This window comes from Stegodyphus dumicola, chromosome 1 (genome assembly GCF_044657685.1).
Source record: "Stegodyphus dumicola isolate Sdum_Otavi_A_Nest chromosome 1, ASM4465768v1".
NCBI lineage: Eukaryota > Metazoa > Arthropoda > Arachnida > Araneae > Eresidae > Stegodyphus > Stegodyphus dumicola.
In genome coordinates, this window is record NC_140768.1 from 83,573,014 (window position 1) to 83,597,439 (window position 24,426).

At 32.9% G+C, this 24,426-nt stretch overlaps 1 protein-coding gene across 1 annotated transcript in view; it reads left to right on the top strand.

The window, feature by feature from the left end:
* Window positions 1-24,426, top strand: part of LOC118183131 (protein qui-1-like) — a 524,850-nt gene that overhangs the window by 171,656 nt on the left and 328,768 nt on the right. The window lies entirely within an intron of this gene.

Genomic DNA, 24,426 nt, shown 5'->3' on the forward strand with positions numbered 1-24,426 from the left:
CTTAAATATTAAATGCACGTCTCGTGCATTTTATAATCAAGTGCTTACAAGATCGCCTCGTGCATACAAAATCAGCCACCACTTGTGGTGAAGTAACAATCAAATTGAAAATTTAAAAGTTAGCCTAACAGTCAGTGATTATTCACTATAACTTTTATCTGAAGTTGGCCCAGGACTTCTCACCACTGTAACAATTAAACTTTGGCAGCAATAATGTAAAGTAGTAGAATTTCAATCTGATCAAAGCTGTCGAAATCTAGTAACGTGGCAGAAACACATTCTGTCTTACATTCCAAAATCTCCGACTCTGATAATCTCAAACCGATTTACACTATGGTGAGCAAATGAAATAAGAAGTGATCGCACAGGCTGAAATGATAATTAATTGGTTAATGCAAAATAATAGAAACCATACATTATATTAATATTTCCTTTTTGTAAAAACTCGTATTCAAAATGAAAACTTGAAGTTATTAGCAATCTAACGGCCATACGATCCTCCAGTTATCATTTAAATCGAGGTTTTTTAAACTGTGGGTCGCGACTCCCAGCCAAACGTTTTAGCAGTTTTGATATTTCTTTAACTTATTATAATAATTTTACAACTGCCAAATATTTTTACACAATATATCTGAAAATAGATAAAGTTAAGCCAATACAGACAAAGGAAAAAAAACGAAAACTTTTCGACGCATTCTTTTTATAATATAAACGTTCATTTTCCTTGCTTCGCACGTGACGCTGCCATTTCGTCTGTTACTTATTTAAAATTTTCACATTGTTCTATGTCTTAAAATTGGAAATTAAAATTAATGACCTAAACCTACAATAGTACATTACAGTACAAGTGAAAACATTTACAGTTTCACTCACGCGTGTGTAGGATTTGCGCAATACTAATGGGAATACTTATGGCAATACTTATATATCACGGAATAACTCACCACAAAATTTTTGTAAATATTATGGGATCCTGGGGATTGTGAAAAAATCTCAGTAATAAAAAGGGGTCGCGACTGAAAAAGTTTAAGAAACCCTGATTTAAATTTTAAGGAGCCATTGCTCACAATTGTTAAAAATTGAACCATTTATAAATAAATAGTACTTTCCAGTAATTCGGGGAAGCGTAAAATGTCTTCTTTGATTACAAAATTTGTATATTTCTCGGATACTATCAGACATAATGATTTTTGGGAAATGATAATTGCAATAATTGACCTTTTCTGTAAAGAGTTAGCAAATTTCAGTTTGCATTCTCTTCATTTAGCTTGAAGAATATTACTTCCAGTCCCCGCTATCTTCTGGTCAACATTTGCTCTATAGTACTTGACACAGTTTCTGTTATTCTGGTCTTGAAAGTATCTAGGTCCTTGATATGTCTTTTTTTTTTTCGATTCACGAATGTTGTCAACGAACTTCAATAGGCTCCTGCTTCTTTGAATGTCACCAATGTCAATACCCTTGAAACGTTTCATACCAGTTCGTGGGGAGTATTCCGTCCATATGTATGTATAACAATATACATACATTTAAACCGCCATTAATGGCCATTTTAGTTCCATGATACAACAAACACGCCATTTTGTTACTAACAATTATCTGCGTTTAACCATTGTAACATAATGTTATGCAGGGTAAAAAGATATAGCCAATAACATTAAGTTATAAAAATTTTACATTTCCATTTTCCATGATTATTTTGCAAACATTTTCTGCAATCAGAGTAAGGTTTTATTCTTACCTTATATTTTGCTACGAATTTTATAAACGCTTGTGTCATTAAAGTGTACTTAATGAAAACTCAGCTATTGTCATCTATTACGTACGAATTTTGCTCAAACTGTACCCCGTTCTCAGTATTAAAATTTAATTGTAATGAAATTCTGCAGTCACAGGCAAATTATAATCATTTTTATGTTTCTCCCTTTCTTCTAGACAATATTATCTAGACAATATTGTTTATTTTGAAATAGGAATTTTATTATTACTATTTTTATTATTATTGTTTATTTCTCTAAAGTGTGTTTTTGTTTTATTACTGTGTGAAGTTTGTAACTATATTTCGTTTCTTGTGTGGCAACAAAGCTTCTGTAATTCTTCGATTTGCTCTTTTGAATGTGTGCCAAATTAGATGGAGAAATCTTTTGAAGAGAGTGTCGGTTGATTGTGTAAACATGTTGCTTCATAACGTTATTTCTTTAAAATATGCAAAATAAATGTTTTGTTTTCTGAATTCGGATTATGCAAACGTTATTTACTTTCAAAATAAAAGTCTGGCGTCCGTTTGATAGGACGTTTGTGCGATTTCGAGTAGTTTTGATTTAGGCGTTTTGTTAAAATGGAGTTGTTAAAAACAAAACGTAAAAGTGAACGTACTTCGTTTACGTTACCTATGAAGATTGTGAAAGAAGAATTGCTACATGTACGGATCCTGACAGATTGCAAGTATTGTTGGGGAAATTGATTGACAAATTTGAACGCCTGGACAGTACTCATAGCAGTGTTTTAGAACAAACCAAGGGAGCTGATTTTGAGAATGAATTTAATACGGCTGAAGGATACAGAGATTCTTTTATAGCTTTAAGGCGAAACTTCAGAATAAAATTGGACAGTTGAATTCGATGAATGTTACTACAGATATTACTTTAGTTTCGATTTCGGATGCTAAAGAAAATAAAATCACCAAACTTCCTAAACTTGAACTGAAAAAATTCTCTGGAGACAGAAGATAATTTTTAGGCCAAAATTCATGAATGCGGATATTGTTCCGAAAGATAAATATTTGTACTTAGTGCTGAGTGCAGTACCTGGCTCAAAGGCAGCTCAACGTTTGAACAGTTTTCCTGTTATCGCCGAAAATTATCCCAAAGCTATCGAGCAGCTGAAGGGAAAAAATCAAACAGCTGAAGGATTTGATAGAGAAGACCTTCTGTACAGATCTGTGTGCTAGATTTGCTTGAGCTTATTACGAAGAGTGCTACAACAGGCAGAACAGAATCGGACTTAGGAGTACTTTATGATAGTATTGAAAGTAAATTACGAGCGTTGGAAAGCTTAGGACGCACCAAGGAAACGTTTGCGGATTTTGGAGGACCTTTAGTAGAGTCTAGCCTACCTGAGAATATTCTACGTGCCTGGGAGCGGAGTCGAACTTCTGAACAAGGATAAGAAAAGAGTTCTGAAAGAACGCTTGAAAACCTAATGTGTTTTTTAAGGTATGATGTAAAATCAGAAGAAATGATTCGATTAGCTCAATAAGGATATATCGCCCTTTAACATATATTTCGGAGAGCTCTGAAGATGCTATCACTTTAACTCCGTCAATATTTTTAATTGAAAATTGCACTTCGGATGTAGCAGATTTAGATAAAATTGACTCTCAGCATTTTGAGATAAATTAAATACCGCGCAAAACTTCTTAACGATTTAAGGAACCGCTTCCGAAAAGAATATTTGGGGCAATTAATAATGAAAAAACCACAAAAAAAAGTAACTCGGTTGCCTAAAATTGGGGAGATAGTCTTAAAAGGGGATGATTTCAAAAAACGCTTGTATTGGCCTTTGGGTAAAATTATAAGAGAAAATTCCTGGTCAGGATGGCAAAGTTCGAACAGTTAAACTAAAAACTCAGACCGGGATTTTCATAAGGCCCGTTCAGCGTATTTATCCACCAGAGATACACAAAGATAAAAATTATTTAGTTGAAGAGCCTAACGTTAACGACGATAAGAAAACGATTAGACCTACATAGAACATATAAAAAACAGGAATTTACGTCATCAGGACGGCTTGTTAAGAAACCTAATGCACTAGACCTTTTTAATAGGATAACCTATATTTTTGAGTCATTTGCCACCAACTCAAAAAGGGGGGGAGGACTTTGGGTAATCTAGACAATATTGTTTATTTTGAAATGGGAATTTTATTATTATTAGTCCAAAGGGATTTGAATCCCGAAGGACTATTAGTTTCGTTTTGGCATTTTGCGTAGGACTCATAAATGTCGGTTCACTTTTCAAACTGTTGCCACAAAATGTTAGAGTCCTGCATTATATTTGAAGAAATTAAATAATGAAAAATCTGCATAAATGTATGTATATTTCTCGTATTGTGATAAAACAACGGTACATAGAGTCATCGAATTTTGAATAACGTAATCCTCCAACGAATATGAGCATGTGGAAGACCAAATTTGAAATTTGAAATTTGTTTTATGATCGATTTCCTATTTTTAAAACTTTGACGAATTTTTGATTAACAAACTCAAGGATTTCAAAGCGAGCAATGGCAACGTTGTGCAGAAAAAACATTTTTATCTCCAGCGCGTGAGTCTCTGTATCGGAAATTCTAAAGATATGCTCGTTTTAAAACTATTTTGCGATATTGCTGTTGCACTGGATTTTATGGTTTAAGTGCGAGGAACATGATATTTAATAAAGAAAGGTAACACACAAAATGTTAAAAAACGCCCCTTTGGACGTAATTTAAAATCTGAAACATTTCAGATTTTTTTTTTTTTTTTTTTTTTTTAATTTTTATTATTATTGTTTATTTTTCTAAACTGTGCTTTTGTTTTATTATTGTGTGAAGTTTGTAACTATATTTCTTTTCTTGTGTGGGAACAACGCTTCTGTAATTTTTCGATTTGTTCTTTTGGATGTGTGCTAAATTAGATGGCGTAATGTTTTGAAGAGAGCGTCGGTCGATTGGTAGATGAAACATGTTGTTTCAGAACGTTATTTCTTTAAAATATGTAAAATTAATGTTTTGTTTTCTGAACTCGGATTATGCAAACGTTATTTAGTTTCAACACCCTTTTTTCTTACTAAATGCATAGATTAAATATATGTGGGATTTCTTACTTGCATAACAGAAATGTTCAATTTGTAGAATTTGGAACCTTTTGCAGTTTTATAGTTCAGGTATGTAACATACGTATAGCATGTAAAAACTCATTTTAAAATATATCTCACAGTTTGAATTTGTTTTAATTTATTTACATGTCATATGCAGGTAAATGTAAATACATTCCACTGTAAAAAAATATATTTAGAGTTTTTAGGGCTAATCCGTTTGCTAATACGAAATTATCTGTTTATATCTACTTTGAAGTATTAAATTTGAATTGAAGAATCAGATTACGATTAATTTTATTTTAATATTTAAGTAGGTAAAAGAAATAGAAAAAGAATCGCATCCATTAAATTAGTATACGTAATAAAAGACGATCTAGAGGATTGAACTATTGTTAAATTTTCTCGATTATTTTTTCTCGTAAATTTCATTAACTTTGTGGGAAAATTTGATATGAATATCGTTTTGTGAAGATTCTCAAAGTATCTTTAATAAAAATGGATATTTTGTTTATAACCATAATTTTAGAAAGCCATCAAACGACTGATATGTAACGTATAAATAAGAAATTTATGCTTAAATATCTCAGAGTAGTAAAATGGTATAGAAATAGGGAACAAAACTAATTGCTGCTCATTAAAAATTGTGCATTTTTTTGAAAATCTTTACAGTAGAAAAATCTATGCTAACCAATTTTAAAAATAATTTTTTCTTACATTATATTACAGCTGTTTTTAAATTAATTCCGAAAAACTTGAGAATAAAAAATTAGAATGAAGAAAAAGAATTTAATATATAAAACATTAAGATATATGTTAATTTTTATCCACGTATTTGTCATCCAGATTTAAAAAAATGCCGTTCATTAAATTAACTGTCATACAATGCGAGGGAAATCGTCAATCGCAATAGATATACTGCAGTGATCGTTTTACCATGAACATTCAATCACCCACACATTTCTTGAATTATATATGGTCTAATGCAGTTTAGTCATTGATATTACACAATCTGAGTAGAATTCTAGTTATATATTTGGTCTTACATTTGAAAAAATGTAATAACGAAGGGATTCTCTCAATTAGCAGGAATATCGATTCTTCACTCGTCTTTGAACGCAATCTACACGACCGCAAATGATGAAATGAAAAACCATTGCAGAAAAAACAGGTTGCAGAACATATGATGTATCTAACTTTCACGCTTATTTAACTTTTTTTTTCTTTCAAATTTCAAGTTTTTGATGTAATGGCATATGAGTAAAAAATAATTATTTTCCAAATCGCCTTTTTGTAAAAGTGGTTTTAAATTTTCGTCCTCATATTAAATATTAAATCATTTTATGCTTTCGAATGATTACTGTGTTTAAAAATGGAATCTGAAATCAAACGTTATAAGCTTCATCACGTGAAAGATAAACATCTGCATTCAAGTAAAAAATAGGAAGTTGCTGTCAGTTGACGAAGCGTTAAATCTTTCACTCATCATCCATATTATAGAAATGCGTTCTGCATCAGCGCCACACTGTAGATCTTTTAAAAACCATTTCAATTTCTTAACAATATTTTGAAACAAGCATAATTATAAGTTATAATATTAATGTAACTCATAAAATATATTTATAATGTTATATAACGTATACCTGGATTACCAAATGTCTACATATGCAACTCGTGCACATATCCAAATGCATTAAAACTGAAATATATATTAATGATAGTAAGTTATGTAGCAGAGATAACAATTGTACATTTTTTTGATTTTTTTGTTTTATTATTCAAACGGTAATGCACTTATAATTTTCCTTTTTTTAAACCTTTCTAATTTAAAAAAATACAAAACCAACATTCTAACGTTTAAAATTGAACTGTTAACTAGTTTTCGTTTCATTTAAATTTAAATACTGGATTTTATTAGTTGGTGATAACAAGTATTACTTTCTTTCAGATAAGAAGCAAATTCTAGCATTTTGTCTAGCTTATCGTTATCCCAATAAATTTTCTTTCATAGAAATCAGAATTCTGTTTAGTTTACCTTTCTTTAAGTATGTAAAAGAAAATAATTTTTCCTGTAAAAATTAATTTTCATGCATTATAAGCACGTTCCAAAATTTTAATTTATTGATCGACTATCAGATTTTACATTGCAAATGCATTTGCATTAACTTTCAAGCTGCTAAGTTGAATTTATACTGGAAAAAGAATTAAATCTTCTCTTTACCGGCTTAGCTTATAAATGCTAATATAATAACGGGGATGTTATATCTTGAAAGCAATTTTTTAGCTGTAAAGATGCCTAAATATGTTTCTAAGTATCAGGAAATCAACTGGTATAAGACGATAAATTGTGTAATAAAAGGGAAGATTATGAACAGCTCTTGTTCTTTTATTTGTATTCATACAAATAAACTGCAGAATGAAGAGTTCTGACGATAAAAGGTTATTTCTCAATACTTAGCTTATTACCCTATAACGTCTCGTATTCTTAGCGAGCATAAACTAACTAGTCGTTACTAGATTATACAGGGACTTATCACTAAGTCTTAAGAACGACAAAGTTCAAAGAAAAGGTGTAAAGAACATTTATTAACTCAATTATTATTCACAGATGGTACCAACTCGTGCTTACAGAAAGCCAACACTTTTGGCTTAACTCAAAAGGTAACGAGTAGCTTAATATTAAATAGAATTAAGTTAGCCTAGTTATCATAGAACGCGCAGGCTCGCTGTGACTCGTAAAAGTCGGCGAAAACAAGTTAATGACTAGAAGAAATCTAATAGCTAGTTAATTAAGGATAAACGTAGCCTTCAGGCAGGCAGAACACGTTGTCTAAATTCACTTTCCAAAACTTCCCCTTAAATACTAATTTTTTCTACCTTATTTGAATGCACGCGCGCTAACTCATTTACATTCGGGCAAGAAAGAGTGGGTTCAAAGCGAGAGTAATTAAAATAGTTGCTTCAAAATAAAATGAACTGTAATTTAAATAAATCCTCACAACCCTTTTAACTCCTTTTCGGTTTTATTAAATATATGTGTTTCAATAAATCTGAGCTACTATTTAGGGTTCTAATAATGATATGTTGGGAAAACTAGCTTACGTTTCACCGAAAGCCCAATCTCGCAGTTGGATTGGAAAGATTATGTTTGAGGATTTTTATAAATTTATAACTAATTTGTTCTAAATTTATTAAATAGTTTTAAGCACATTTAATAAACTTATGTTAATTTTTTTAAATTTATATTTATTTAAGGTATTAAATTCTAAATTTTTCCTTTAGTTTTGAGTTGCGATGGAGGACTTCTGAGCCGACAGATTTTAAGTGCTGTCATTCTGCAAAACCACTGCCATAGTAAATATTTATGCCTTGCCTAAATTTTAAATTCAAAATAATTAAAGTACTCATGCTACTAGAAGAAAAATAATAAAAATGTCATAAAAACGAAGACCAAAGAAATAGTACATGATGGTCTCACAAATACCACAATAACTGGGATAAATGGATTTTGGCTTTCACAACATTTTATGTAAAAAATGTGTCTTTAATTTATGAAACAAACAGCGGAGGGTTAAGAAGTATGAATTCACTACAAAACGTATTTACGCATTATTTAGAAATATTTTGTCACGCCTTTTTAAATCTCTTACTAACTGCAAACACAAATACTCTTACATAGACAGTACAAATACACTATCCCTAAGTTAGAGCCTTGCATTTCCATAAAAGGGTTCGACTTGCTATAAATGTCTTCTCTTGCTGCCTAAACTATTTAGAAAGCGCTATTTTACTATTCTGCAGACCTAGCTTGTTTTAGTTACTTTTCTTTTCCCACTTTCAGCCAAGTTATTTTAGTATCTCTTTTTTATTTCTTAAAATGGCGGACAAATCGGCACTTGAGTTCCAGATAGCTTTGGCAATATCTCTTTTTCGTGACTTTTCACATGTCTTGTTCATTTCCGCTTCGCACTTGAATGAGCACATATTTTACAGATGTCTCTTCACGTCTTATTTAAAAACAGGGTCTCTATATTTAGCTTAAAGCAAATGTTCCTTTATATTTTTAAACATGGAATCTTGCTTTTTCAGGGTTTTCCAATATGTTTTGGTAAACGTGGAGTGAGGAAATTCAAGTCCGGGTCTACAGGAACGTAAATTAGCAAGTAGAAATCGTAAGCAGTTGGTCGCGGAATAGAGCCAGAACGCTCATCTTTACGTCCAAACAAATGATTGCTTTAAATCCAGATTTTAATTTTGGGTCATTTACACCACGAAATAGATCAGAAATTCTGTTTCGTCATTAAACGATAACACGACGCAGTTAACAGAAGGAAGCTGAGACTCCGTCTGCTGCTTTCTCAGTTAACGCTAATTTAATATACCCCAGTGTTTTCTTACCTTCTAAAAACGTTAAATTTGTATAATTTGCTACAACGAGGTTGTATTGCAAAGTTCTGATAGTTTAACATCCATCAAAGTTTGAAAAAATAAGCAAGAACATTTTAAATGTAAAAAGGTTAAGAACCATGACATCAAGAAAAAATGCAATCTGATGATGCTAGGCTGATTTTATTTTAACCCATAAATAAGTTTAAGCTGAGTGATTAAGGTAAACGTCTAAATTAAAAAAATAATTTCTGAAACTGATTAAAAAGATAAAATGTTATATTTAAAACGAGTTATTGAAAATTGGAACGTTGAAATTTAGAGAAACAAATGGATGCAACATTATTTCAGCACGAATTAATATCACATGGAGAAGTATCCTTTTATCTGATACAGTAGTATATTCTAAATATAGCTGCGTATTTATTTTTCACGAGATCTGTTCATGAGACTGGTAATAAGAATTTCCCTTAAATGGCTATAGGTTTCATCATATAGACGCAAAATTCATGCGCTAAGAGCAATAAGGCAATAATAACCACGAAAAGGGTTTTCTTTGAAAGTAAAATAAGTAATAACAATTTAGCATTTATTGCTCTCCTTCTTACCTCTTTTATTTCTCAGACTTTTTTATGATATATATCTTCCGTATCACACTAAAAACCAAAAAACGTCTAAACATTTCCATCTCAGTTTCTGGATGAATATAGCTCTATATAGCTTGAGAATGTATGTTTTAAATCTAAATCAAGCTATGTTCAGTTTTAAAATCTATCATTATTGCCTTATTACTACGTAAACATTAATTAGGTTTTTTGAAAACTACAGATGCGTAAAATTACGTGCTGAATTTATGGCAATTATTATAATCAAGCATTCTGTTGACATATTATTATGTATTCGAATGGCCGAAAACACGAAAAGCAACAAAGATAGCTTGATGAGAGACTTAAAGCCATAAATAATGTCTAAGCGGGATGGGAAAACTAAATGATAAAAGCTAAACGGTAATTTTGAAGCTTGTAAATTTTCTCGTCAGTAAAATGAGTCGATAAAAAGTACTTCTACGCATATTTATCACCTATTTAGATAAGCAGAGAACTCGCTGACAGAAACATTGCTATGAACGTTAAATAAAAATGACGTAAACAGTTTCAAAGTTTTACGAATCTCTATTATCTTTCAAACTAGCAGTTTACAGTAAATATTGAAGGATTCAATATTTTTATGAAGTTCCGAAAAGTACGGTGAAAAATGTATTAATTTTATTGCAACTTTTTCTCATACTTTTGTCATTTATTTATAACGGTACATAAATTTCACTAAGTACTTTATCCTATAGTTTGGTTTGGTGAGCTATGAATATTTTAAAGAAAGGTTCGCACTTTATTTTTTAGAAGCTGTTAAGTCATTAAGACTATTTAACTGTAAGATTACGTCATTTTTTTCTCTTCTTGGCGCCTTGCATGGCGCAGATGTTCATTACAGCAACCCTGTAAACGCTTACTCAGTTTTTTTTATTGCTGTTGTTGTTAGTAGTAAGTCATCCCTTGAAAGATGACACGCATTTGATTAAAGTTGTCGAATAAAATATTTAGTACAGTCCACTTCTAGTTAATTTGAAATTGTTGTATAACAACGCACGCATCGCATGAACACTTTATGGCCCGCCGAGCCACAGGTAAAAGATATCGTTGCTAAAATTAACTTTCTAGAACATTTAGAATACTTTCGTTTGGTTGTATAACGCATAACTTCATATAGAGTGTTTGGAATGCTTTCGTTTTCGTGTGGATTACGCAATTAAGATTGGATACTGTGTCATCGTTCATTTCCGGTGTTGCTGTCGAGAAATCTGCAATCACGGTAAGTGATAAATTATTTATTTGTTCATGATGAGTGAATTGAAAGGGATTAAAGCTAACAAAAAAGTTTAAAATGCAGTATCAGAAAGTTTGAACATAAGGTAAATTCTACAGTGGATGAAGCAGATATTTCCTTATTGGAGTTATACGAATCAAAAATATTAGAATTTAAAAAGGAATTAAGTAACATTTTCGATTCTTTATTTGCACATTGTGAAGAAAAGGACACTGACGAATTCATTAAGGAAAAGGAAAATGTAGTAGATAATCTCGACGAAATTCATTTGAAAATTAAAAGAAAAATTTCTGAGATCAGTTCTCAAAGGAATAGCTGTTCAAATGAAAACGGTTCGAGTAAAGACATAATTGTTTCGGATATAAAATTACCTAAATTGTCTCTTCCAATATTTAGTGGGAAAATCGAAGAATGGATTGAATTTGAGGATTTATTTTCCGCAGCTGTGCATAAAAATAGCAAATTAACTAATGCGCAAAAATTGCAATATTTAAAGAGTTCGTGTAAGGCAGACGCTTTAAATATTATTCAGTCCATTCCAATTTCAGATTCGAATTATGACATAGCATGGAATCTGTTGGTTGATCGCTATTGCAACAAAAAAGATTTGATCAATTCTATCATAAAGAACTTAATTTCTATACCTCAAACGAGTGATTCTACTTCGTCGCTTTTAAAATTTATCGATAAGGTGCATGAATGTTTACGATCCTTGGAAGCATTGGAGCAAAAGGTGGAGGAATTTTCAGACACGTTAATTGTTTATTTATTAGTTGAAAAGTTGGATAGAAATACTCGGTGTTGCCGGGAAAGGTCACTTAAAAAAGACGAGATAGGAACGGTTAAACAACTGACATTTTTTTTTGAAGGAACACGCTCGCACCCTATCACATTACAAACCTCCGCATGGGGAATCGAAACGTTCATTTAATACCAAAGCTCTTACATCACTTTCGAAAAATTCAAAAAATTGTCCTTATTGTAAAGCTGATCATTTATTGTTGAAATGTGCGCAATTCTTAAATCTAACAGTCAAGAAACGATTGGAATTTGTAAAGACAAAAAAAACTATGTTTCAATTGTTTATCTTCGGTCCACACAATCAAGGACTGTAAAAGTTCTAATACATGCAGAAAATGTCAGAAATTTCACAATTCGCTCTTACATTTTGATCGAAATGAAGAAAATTTCGATAAAGCAAATGGCACATCGAATCAAATCACAAACAAGACTAATAAATTTAGCAGTAATCTTTCTCCAAATGCTGATACATTTACTCCAAATGGCACATCGAATCAAATCACAAACAAGACTAATAAATTTAGCAGTAATCTTTCTCCAAATGCTGATACATTTACTCCAATGGCAAACAGCCAAAAGGTTAGTGACACTAATGAAACCAACCAAGTAAAGTCCATTAACGGTACTACGTTGAATATTTCCAGTTCTTTTAATAAACAAGTTCTACTTTCAACTGCAATTATTTTCGTTAAGGGTAATGATGGAAAATTTATCTCGCTGAGAGCCTTGCTGGATTCCGGTTCTCAAAATAATTTCATTACTAAAGAAGGTGCTGAGTTATTGAATTTGAAGAAAAGAAAAATAAACGCTTCTATTTCAGGTATCAATGGTACAGTTATGGGTGTTAAGGAAAAAGCTATAGCAACCATCGCTAAAGCTACTAGAGATTTTATTCATACCTTACAATTTTTTGTTGTTCCAAAAATAACTGGCGTAACGCCTGCTAGGTATATCAACATTCCTGATGTTAAGCAGTTGCAACTCATTGGTTTAGCTGATCCAGAGTTTTATAAACCTGGTCAAATACATGTTTTATTATCTAACGAAATATTTTTTGATTTACTGGGAACAAATAGAATAAATATGCAAGACCTGATTCTCCATCAGTCAGTTTTTGGATACATCGTTAGCGGGTCAGTACGCATGCCGCAGCAAGGCAGTGTTGATAATTTTTGTGGGTTTGTGGAAAATGGGGATAATTTATCTGACAACATGAGAAGGTTTTGGGAGATTGAAGGTATTAATGAAGCAAAAAAAGTGAAAAGTCAGGAAGAGGAATTTTGTGAACAGCACTTTCTTCGTACACACACGAGGCAAGATGATGGCAGATATGTAGTGGAAATGCCAATTAAGGAGGAAGGACTTAGCCTTTTAGGGGAATCGAGAGAAAACGCTAGTAAAGGACTGAATTATCTACTTAAACGCTTCACTCGCAATCCCGCAATGAAACACTTATACGAAGATTTCATTAAGGAATATAATAAATTAGGCCATTCCGAAGAAATTGATGAAGGGGATAGCTCTAGTTTCTCATATTATCTTCCTCACCATGGGATTTTCAGACCCGAGAAACCTAGCACTAAACTTAGGGTAGTGTTCGATGCTACTGCTCCTACGACTACTGGAATTTCGTTAAACGAGATTCTGCTGAATGGAGGGTTAGTTCAAGACGAACTATTTGATATTATTTGCAGATTTCGAACGCATAAAATTGCCTTCACAGCAGACATTGTAAAAATGTATCGTCAGATTTTGATTAAAGAACATCAAAGAGATTTATTACGCATCTTATGGAAGAGTAGTGAAGAAGAACCAGTTAATGTCTATAGACTGAAGACTATAACCTACGGTACTTCCAACGCACCATATCTAGCAACACGCACACTTAATCAATTAGCAGAAGACGAGAAAAATAATTTTTCGTTAGCAGCGCCAATAGTACAAAGGGATTTTTACGTCGATGACGTAAAAATCCCTTTGTACGTGCTCACAGGATCCCATACTCTAATAGAGGCTAAAGAATTACAGTCGCAATTGATTAACCTATTATCACGTGGAGGAATGCGTCTGCACAGATGGTGTGCTAATCATCCTGATCTTTTGCAGTTTCCGGATGGACGAGAGGAATATTCTTTCAGTAATTTCGATGACGATCAGAGCATCAAAACTTTAGGATTATTATGGAATCCAAAGATAGATTGTTTTTCGTACAAATCAACGATCAAGAAACCAACTACTGACACAAAGAGAACAGTGTTGTCTGATATTGCTCGCATTTATGATCCATTAGGACTGCTTGGTCCAGGGATAACAAAAGCAAAAATCTTCATCCAAAGACTTTGGTTATTGAAGCTTGATTGGAACGATCCGCTACCCGAAAGGATAATTAAGGATTGGCAACTTTTATTGATTCAATGCAATCTATCAACAATTTGAAAGTCAGTAGATATGTTTTACAGGATAGTTTTTCTAATATACAAATTCATGGATTTTCAGATGCATCAGAACACGCATACGGAGTAGCTATCTATTTACGCTGTAGAAGTGACAATAATTTATCTTCACATTTGCTTTGCAGCAAGTCCAGAGTAGCTCCACTAAAACCGCTGACAGTACCTCGACTGGAACTCTGCGCAGCTGTACTGCTAGCACAGCTTGTTGCAAAGGTGGTGCCTTTATTGAAATTGGACATCAGTAAAATATGTCTGTGGTGTGACTCAACCTGGTCAAATACATGTTAATAATGTTAGCATGGCTTCAGAATCCCCCGCATGTACTAAAACCTTTTGTTGCTAATCGAGTGTAGCAGATCCAAGAGCTAACACATACATGCCAGTGGAATTATGTGCGTTCAGAGGAGAACCCAGCAGACCTTATTTCCCGAGGACTGAGTTTTGACAAGCTGCATGATGCTGATCTGTGGTGGAAAGGTCCTCCATTCTTGAGTGAGGGTGTCATACCTAACAAGAACATTGACTTTGAACAATTAGAAAAAACAGAGACATTTTCTAATGAACTGAGAAAAAGAACTGACATTGCTTGTTTATGCACTTTGCCTTCAAAATTTATTGATAATGTCCTAGATATCACTAACAATTATTTAAAATTATTACGTATTGTTAGTTATATTTTCAGGTTCATTTGGAACTCTGGGTGTGCAAAACAGAAAGGAGCACAGAGAAGAACAGGAGGAGTAAGTTCAAAGGAGTTAAATGAGGCAGAATCCTTTTTAGTAAGAGAGGTTCAAAAATGTAGTTTTTATTCAGAATACAACTCCCTCGCACAAGGTAAACCCATTAATAATAAAAGTAATTTACTTTCTTTGAACCCTTTTTTGGATGCAAATAATGTAATGAGAGTAGGAGGCCGATTACAAGGGGCCAATGTAATGTTTTCACAAAAACATAAAATAATTTTGCCTGTTAAATGCAAACTAACTAATCTGATTGCTGAGCATTATCATCGGAAATATTTACACGTAGGTTCGCAAGCATTATTGTGTTTTATGAGACAGAAATTTTGGCCATTACAAGGTAGGAATTTAACTAGAAAGATTACCCATGAATGTATAATTTGTAGTAAAAATAAACCAGTCACTATCGAACAAATTATGGGGTCATTACCTGCAGAGCGCGTAAATCCAAGCTCACCCTTTAATCATGTCGGCACCGATTTTTGCGGTCCATTTCTTATTAGGTACAAGGGACAGAGGAAAGGAACTCTTCATAAGGTATATTTAGCTCTTTTCATTTGCCTTATAACAAAGGCAGTGCATCTCGAACTAGTGAGTGATCTCACCACTGACGCATTTATTGCCACCTTAAAGAGATTTATTGCTAGGCGCGGAAAATGCTCAATCATTTTCTCAGACAACGCAAAAAACTTCGTTGGCGCAAATGCCGAATTGCAAAGAATTAACAATTTAATTAGAAATCCTGACAAAAAATTAGCAGATTATTTAGGTGAAGAAGGAATAGTATGGAAGTTTATTCCCCCACGGACACCTAATTTTGGTGGACTATGGGAATCTGGAATAAAATCCGTGAAATATCACTTAAAGCGGATTGTAGGTAATGCAAGGTTGACTTTCGAGGAGTTATTAACTGTAGTAACTCAGATAGAGTCTGTTTTAAATTCTCGCCCTATTACTCCCTTATCTTCCGATGTAAATGATTTAGAGGCATTAACACCAGGTCATTTTCTCATTGGAAGACCCTTGAATGCTATAGTAGAACCCGAATTAATTGATATACCTGAAAACAGACTCTCAAGATGGAAACGAACTACCAGATTTGTCCAGTTGATATGGAATCGTTGGCATAGGGACTATTTAAACACACTACAACAGCGTTCAAAATGGAAGGTAGAACAAACGAATATTAAAATAGGTATGCTAGTACTAGTTAAGGAGGATGAGCTTCCTGTTTGTAGATGGGTGTTAGGGCGCATTACAAGAATTTTTCCTGGAGTTGACGGTAAGGTTAGAGTAGTAGAAATACAGACAGCAAAGGGCATCATTAAGCGTGGAATTACAAAAATTGCAATTTTACCCCAAGAAGAAGCTTCCTAAGTTAGTTAAGTGTTAGCTTATTATTATAAAACTTGTATTGTACATTGTATTGTGTATAAAATTTTTATTGAAAATTGAATATTATTATATTGAATTAAGAGATATTATTCGTATTGCATTATTGTATAAGGTAGTAATTGTACAATTTTGTAGGTTATTATGAGTATTATCGCACGAAACTATTGAAGTAACCCTTCAATGCCGGGGGGTATGTTAAGTCATTAAGACTATTTAACTGTAAGATTACGTCATTTTTTCTCTTCTTGGCGCCTTGCATGACGCAGATGTTCATTACAGCAACCCTGTAAACGCTTACTCAGTTTTTTTTTATTGCTGTTGTTGTTAGTAGTAAGTCATCCCTTGAAAGATGACACGCATTTGATTAAAGTTGTCGAATAAAATATTTAGTACAGTCCACTTCTAGTTAATTTGAAATTGTTGTATAACAACGCACGCATCGCATGAACAGAAGCAAACAACCAAATTTTAAAGAAATGTTTGAGGGTTTTTTTTTTCCGAGAAAGAGAAAATGCAAATGTAATTATGCATGAACAAGGAAAAAATTTTTTTAATTATAAAAAATAAAGGTAACAAAATATCAGATATGATAATTCCTGTAGGATATCGACCATCAATGCCAGGTCTTTTAAAATATTACATATTTAAGAGTTAGTTTGAGAAACTCTTATATTTATCATTTAATGCAAAATGCTTGAATAAACTTGGACGATTCCTCCACATAGCATGGGCCATTTGTAAAGTACGTGATGACATTTGTGGGACAAACATACAGGTAATTTTTAGTACTTAGACGCGCACAAACGCTTTGCATCATTGTGTGTGGGGAGCTATTGGATATACTTGTAGATCCCATCTAGTGCAGATTCCGGGCAACTCAACAGTGATCGCCTCATAAAGGAAGTTGTGTAGTCAGAGGTCTTCTCCATTCTTTGACGCATTCCGGGCTCTGTATCTCAGCAGAACAATATCCATGCACATAATTTTTTAGACTGCACAAGCCTTCTTAGGGCGCAACAGGTTTCGCTTCTTTCATGGCCTGCTTATTTCCCTGATATATCATCTATGGAACATAGGTCGGGGAATCGCTTCCACAACTGGTGGGGCGCACACTAAGGTTGAACTTTTGCATCAGGTCGAAGTCATATAGAATGCCATTCCCAGGACTGCATTCAGAACCTGTCTGTACAATTTAATGCCACGACGAGTACAGGCTCTCATCGCATAACGTGACAGACACACAAAGTATTGATTTCCAATGTTCGTTTTGTTTTTTGGTCTTGTAAATTTGGTCATTTATTTGTGCCACTATCAGTAATATGTGGAATACATTTCACTCATTTCCGACAATTCCTTCATGATACTGCAAGTTTCACAAGCATTAAGGTAGTATAAACTACATAATTCTAAATTTCTCTTCAGACTTTTGCAGTGGTTCATCTAAATGTTCTTGCTGAAATGGCATGTCTTTTGCTTGGTCGGATTTTAGCTACAGATTTAAATTCAAAATCCCCATCTACATTTTCACTAAGTTTGTTTTGGTAATTTTCAGAGTATTGATGTGATTAGAATTCTATATAATATCATCAGAGTATTTTAATAAAATTGTTTAATTTCCTTCAATGGATTCTAACACAAATTTAATCTTATTGTTATCTTGAAATTGTTTGCTGCTAAGATTTATTCTGTTAAGAATATTGTGCGAAACTACCACCACTAAATACATTTTAAAATCTTTTATTTTAATACTAGCCGCTATGCGGCCAGCATTCTTCTGGCTTTTAAATGTACCGTAAAAATGCCTAAAAATGAATGAAATAAGCAATATCCCTTAATACAAATATCAATTATCCTAATAAATAAATTAACCAACTTCCCGTTTGCCTTCTCTCGACAAACGTCCAGTATCCAAGAGAAACATTAAATCTGAAAACTGCACAGCATTTATTACGCTCATTTTTCCGAGTGGCAACAGTGTTGATTTAATGAGAGAGAATTATCGATTTGATGCAATTTCATCAAAAAACGTAAAATAAAAAAATTTAAAAAAATCATTCGAATTTTGAAAAACATCACTTCGAGGTGCACTGGCTTTTGTCTAGATGTATTTATGTGCCGAATTTCGTAGCGCTAGGTCGACTAGCTTACGCGCAGCACGAACAAAAGGCACCAACAGACAGACTTTTCCTTTTATATATATATATATATAAGATGTAAGTTTTGCGTTTCATGTTATATTATTTTATTAAACAATATTTCATAAAATGAGTCGTAAGTTTATCACAGATGATATCGCCTCAGCAAGGAAGGAGAAAATTCCCTATATTCTTATTCACTTAAAAATCAATTGGGGAGGAAAGACAACCAATATCCATATCCAGGTGGGGATGATGAAATTTTGTCCGCCACATTTTATTCAGACGCCACTGTAAATTGAGGTAGACATTTTTTGTTTTCGAAATTCGGGCCTTCTGATAGCTAGCGGAACGTGTTTCCAATTACACCACGAAGGCCCGCAATATAGAAATTTATATATATATATATCTAAATATAATAGGGCAAAATACAAGAACATGATATACCTAACGGAAGAAATGCCTTTACAGAGGATTTTTAAAGGGAAACTGTTCGCATTCACGTTTCCCATGGAAAAAACTACGAAAACAAAACATGCAGCCAGCGCTTTTCCCTGATATCGAACTCACAGTATTGAGTGGTCCTAAGCACTCGTCCACTGTTGGCGCCCGCGTTAAGGAAGGAAAAAATTTTCTTATATTCTTCTACACTAAAAGGTCGCTAATTCAGGAGGTTACGAATGTTATGTCCACCACATTTTAGTCAGGCACTAGTGTACATCCAAATAGATTTTTTTTGGAACAAGAAATGTAAGAAAAGTAACTATACTTTCGCCGGGATTCGAAATCAGCGCCTTTCGACTGTTTGCCGGATGTGCTTCTATAAACACTATATCTGTCAATTAAACATACTAAAAATTGTATGCTTATCCAATTAGATCTATTGTTAAAAACTAGATGATGTCAATTAAGTGCATTATTAAACATTTAAAAGAAAGATTAAAATTATTAAGAGTCACATTTATTGCTTGTAAATTGACAGTTTTTAATACTAATGCTAATAAGAATATCTCTTAAAAATAATAAGAATTAATTAAACTACATCGTAAAAAAGGTCTGAAAGCTTTCAGATTTTATATTACACCCAAAGAGGAAATTTTTCATTTACATTCACATACACATTTCGAGAGCATTTGGAGTAATGTTCCTCTGGGCTAAACTATTTAAAAGCAGCTTATCTTTAAAATTTCCGATAGGCAGTCTCGCGCGCTGGAGATAATTTTTTTTTTCGTACAGTGTTGCCATTGCTCGCTTTGAAATCATTGAGTTTGTTAATCAAAAATTCTTTAAAGTTTTGCAAACTATGAAATACACAATAAAACAAATTCAAAATTCTAGCTTCCAGATATCCACACTCGAGTGGAAGATTACGTTATTCAAACTTTGATGGCTCCAGGTGAAGTTTTTTTTGTGGAATGCCAAAAACATGCGTACATTTATGGAAATTATTCATTATTTAGATTTTTTTAAATATAATACAGGGCAATAATATTTGGTGTCAACAATTTAAAAATGACTCAGACTTTTATAGTGATTCAACGCAAAATCCCGTTTTGAGACTAATAACTCTTCTGGGCTAAAAATACAGTTATACTTTGAAAGATTATATTAAAAGTAAAGATTTATGTCGTGTAGAACGACAGCACTCAAATACTTGCTTATGTTCTGCACTGAACAGGTGAAAGAGATAGCTAAATTAGAAGCTAAAGATTTTATACATGGTGCAATGGCAATGCGTTTAAAGTCATATGAATTATAAATTTATACGGCAGCGCAACATTATGGTCCAAAAACTTTCAATCTAACTTGGCGAAAAATGCTTTTGATGCCAAGAGTTTATATGGCATTCCTACGATTTTCGCTTTTCAGCAATTGGCTGGCCCCTAACCTGTAAGGTAAGACAAACGAAAACGCCTTGTCTGAAAGTTAAAAGTATAGTTTGATGAAGCATTAGCAGTCACAAACATATATATATATGGCACTAAATCTTCAATTATATTCAGGTGCATTTAAGCGAGTCAACAGTCATAACATTTCACTTCATTCTCTATCAGACGTTAAATAAGCCCATTCAGAATAATAGCTCTCATGAACTACATTAAAGCATTTGAATTAATTGCTGTCGGATATTTAAACATAGGGCAAATTTGGTATAATGCAGGGTAGTAATCATGACAAAGTAAACATTTGATTGAAAGGCAAGACATAGTTGCTTAATAAGTTCGGGTAATTAACCATTGATTGAATGGAAATATGGTTTCCATTTCATGTAGCTGAACTTAAATGATTCAGTGTTAAAATCTTTTAAACTGAAACTGAAATTATATCAAAAGAACAAAATTTGGATGGCAATATAACCTTCCAATCTTTGCTTGTGATAGTAACATCGATGTAGTAAATTACGAGAGAATGATTACTTTGATGAATAAATGAGTAAATATGTAGTAAGAGGTAAATATGCTAAATAAATAATAAATATGCTATTATAAATTTCTAGGTCTATAATACAGGGTGTTTATAGATGAATGGTGCGGTTTTAAAAATGAATTATAAATTGATGTTAAAACAAAATTGATAAAAATAATAGATCTTACCTGGTTCTTGACCTTCTCAGCTTCTAAAGAAGAGTAATTGAAATTTACTTAGCTTTTAATCCTTTATTGACACATTATAACGACGGAAAATTCACTTGACAAGACACATCTTACACATTTAGCTACATTCAACTACTTTCTAAAGATAAAAGTAAACAAATCAGTTTTAAATTCAAGGCTCACTATCGCCCCCTATCGGCTGAGTTTGCAACAGATGTATTACCTTACACGTGCAAAACCTACACCGTAAGCATTGTCAACTATGCAAGTTTCTCATATGTTACCTATTGTTTGCTTGCGTTAGTTTCCAAGATGGCGCCGCAAATGGAAAAAGCTTTCAGTGTTTTGAGGTGTCCAGATCTGTGGTTTCAATGCAGCGTGAGTTTCGTGCATGTTTTCTGTGCGGTGTCCCGTGAGAAACAGCACGACCGATTTTTATTCCAACAATAAATTGTGATGGGTGACTCGTTTCCAGACTCCAGTTGTGAACCTGGTTGTTACCCTAGTTGAACACTAATTATGATGATGACATTTTGCAAATGGATAGTGCTCCGCCCCATTTTCGTAGGAATATATGAGAGTTTCTTAATCGTGTTCTTCATCAACGTGGTTTGGACGTACTGCAGCAAGAGACAACAACTTTCTTTCCTGGCCAACCCGTTCGCCGGATTTAACATCATGCAATTTCTTTCTTTGAGGGTTTGATAAAAACCGAGTTTATGTACTCCCAATGCTCATGACCCTTGATTGTGGTTGGATAAAACATGCACTGCAGATCGTCACGGCGGACATATTAGACAGAGTATGGGAAGAATTTGATTACCGTGTAGATGTGTGTCGTGTGACCATGGGTGTACATCTTGAAAGACTGTGATTAATGCATCAAAAACTTGGACAGTGTCTGCTGCTTATGCTGAAAGTTTTGCCCAAATAAAATAATACATCAATTTATTATTAATTTTTAAAATCGCACAATTTATTTATAAACACCCTCTATTTATATAAATATGCTAACATCAATTTCTAGGTATAAAATGCTAGTTATAAATAATAGCTATATATAAAATTTCTAAATTATTTAAGGCTATGTATAAAATATGTCCAGTTTGCGGCCAAAATTTCAAACATGTTATTAATCATAAATTTAGTAAACGGGTATGTCATAAGAGAAGTTTTCTAAAAATCTCATAAATATATCCATATTTGCATCCCTACCATAAAAGCATCCATACTTAGCTAAATAATGGATTATTTCTATCTGTACTTATATATAATATATAAATTAACAGTTAATACTTTTAAAATGTTTTCAATAACTGTTAACTAGTCTAAATCCCATTAGGAAGGAAGAAAGGTTTACCGAAATGTAACTTCGGCTTACCAACGACCAAGCGGTAAAGTCGCTGAACACTGGTAGTTCGACCTGGTTTCAATTTCGGATGAACGGGCTGGCTGCATGGACGTTTTCGTGGTTTTCCTCTTGTGTAGCGTCGATACCAGCTAATTTCTCTTAAAATGTGGTCAACGGAAGCAACACTCTTCAGCAGGTATCTCTCACGTGCTTTGCCATAATCAAATAACCCAAACCAATGTAATGCTGTAGACGGAATCATAATAAATGATGATAGAATTTTATTCTAAGCGAACTTTATAAACATCCGTAGGATATTATAGGTTGAAATGTTAAGTAATACTTTTTGTACTTTTAAAAACTTGTTTATTTTATCTATAAAAGTAGAAAGATTTAAAAGTAAAGAAAAATATTTAAGCTTAAGGACTCTAGTAAATGTTTTCATTTAAGTGTTCTCTTAATCTAATCCAATTTTCACTTCAATCTAAACATATTATAAGCATTGCATTTGGAAATCCTTAACTTGCTTCGCGCTTTCGTTTGCTTCAAAAATAAGACAAGAAGTGAAAAGGAAAAAAAAAAAGTGAATTATTTTAAGATTATGATATTTCGTCTTTTATCCGTTTGGGAAATATTAAAGGTTTATTGAAATGCTATTACAGCATCCTTAAGATATATCTTAAAGCAAATATAACATTGAAAATATTTAGACATCATGTTATGGCATTGATCCGAGGGTCTCTAACCCTTCTTCCCCTACCATCAAACCACACGAGAGGCCTATATAGTATTTAGAAAGCGCCCATACTGCAAAGGCACTATACATTTACAAATATCCGTGATTTTTTCGGGATTCAAACCCTTGCCTTTTGGTATGACAGTTATACTTAGAACTCAATCCTAAGTGATAATATTCCATAAAAATTGAAAGTAATCTACAATGTAGCGAAAATTTTTTTATACATAACCTTTCGAGAACCCTCTTTCAAACGTCAGTTCGAAAACAATGAAAATAGCAGTTAGAATCAGAGACGGCTAGGGCTGCCACAGTTCGGCCTCTTTGGTGAAACTAAAAACCTTCGTCGAGAACGCCATCTTCTAAAACGTGGTTTGGTTTGGTTTGTTAGATTACGGCAAAGCACTCGAGGGCTATCTGCCTTAAGGGAGGGATGCCTTCGTGGAGGACTTTTTAAGGAAAACTGGTTCGTATACACGTTACACATGGGGAAAACCACGAAAACACCCATGCAGCCAGCCCGTCCGCGGGACTCGAACCTCGGACCGAACTACCAGTATTCAGCGACGTTACCGCTCGGCCGCTGGTGGGCTCTCTAAAACATGAGTTTAATGCTCAAAGGCAAAGAATTTTGAATTTTAAAGAAAAATACTTTTTTCAAAACATACTGACACTTTGAAATGCCAACTGAAGAGGACAAATATTTATTCCTAAGAGTAAAATAAATAAACCACTTCCAAAATAAAACCCAGATTAAAATTAATAACAAAACTGCAATTAAAATGTTCAAAAAATTGTAGTTATAATGAATAACTAGAACAAAGAAAAACGGGAAAAGCAAAAACATTAAAATTAAAATACAAAATTCCAAATATTTAATATGCTTTAAAAATGGAAACGTTTTTTGCATTTTAAAAACTATTATCGAAGGTTCGTAGAAAATTCTTAATGGTGAATTTTTTTAAATAAAATATTTAAAACGTTTTTAAACAATATTAATTACAAATTTAGGCTTAGTAGAATGCAATGATTTTATATTTTTCTTTATAAAAACTTTTGGTGCTCATATACGCATACACACACACACACACACACCTATAT